Source organism: Rhinopithecus bieti, unplaced genomic scaffold (assembly GCF_001698545.2).
Source record: "Rhinopithecus bieti isolate Rb0 unplaced genomic scaffold, ASM169854v2 scaffold_27006, whole genome shotgun sequence".
Classification (NCBI taxonomy): domain Eukaryota; kingdom Metazoa; phylum Chordata; class Mammalia; order Primates; family Cercopithecidae; genus Rhinopithecus; species Rhinopithecus bieti.
The window spans coordinates 5167567-5168335 of record NW_016813373.1 but is presented as its reverse complement, the minus strand read 5'-3'; positions in this window follow the sequence as shown (position 1 = coordinate 5168335).

Here is a 769-nt window from a genome sequence, read left to right as displayed (position 1 = left end):
AAAAAAAAAAAAAAAAAAAAAAAAAAGACTAGAGGCCAGAACCGAGATTTGAACCCATGTCTTTGCATTTTAAGTTTCATCATGTTTCCACTATATCCAGCTCCCTTTTGATCAAAACCATCACTTTGTTTGTAATCATTATACTACATTTTACTCCTTTACTCCACATGTATACATGGGTTTGTGAGATTGTGACTTTTTTAAGACTAGGAATTATAAGCATCTATTTTCTTTCCACAGTGCTTATTTCACAAGACTAAACATATAAAGACAATTTAGAGGCCACCTGCTCATCTCTAAATAATCCCCCTTTTCTGGGAACTACTTCCCTTTCTATCAGGGTATTTTCCTTTTAGCTCTGGTTATATATGTTATCTTCCCACATCAGCCACAGCCAATAGGATTACGAGTCGGAACTTGAACAACCTGAGCCAATATGATTTCTTCTCCTGGAAAATTGAAATTATAGTTCAGAGATTACAAATTTGTCGTTCTATGCAGACCAATAATGTGTACATTTCTGCCCATGGTCTAAAGGTTTAGAGAAAGTCATTCACAATAAAAAGATCCATATAAATGAAGCAACCATGCGGAGAGAAATTTCTGATAACTTTCTAAGTCTCAGTTACTCTGTTTTTTAGACCCAACTTCTTGTTCTGCATCTTTATGGCAAGTTCCCCTTTTGGAGCTGAAGCTGGCTATAGATGCCTTTTGCTGTTTGAAATCAATATACAATAGATACACAAAAGATCGTATATGTAGTTGAACA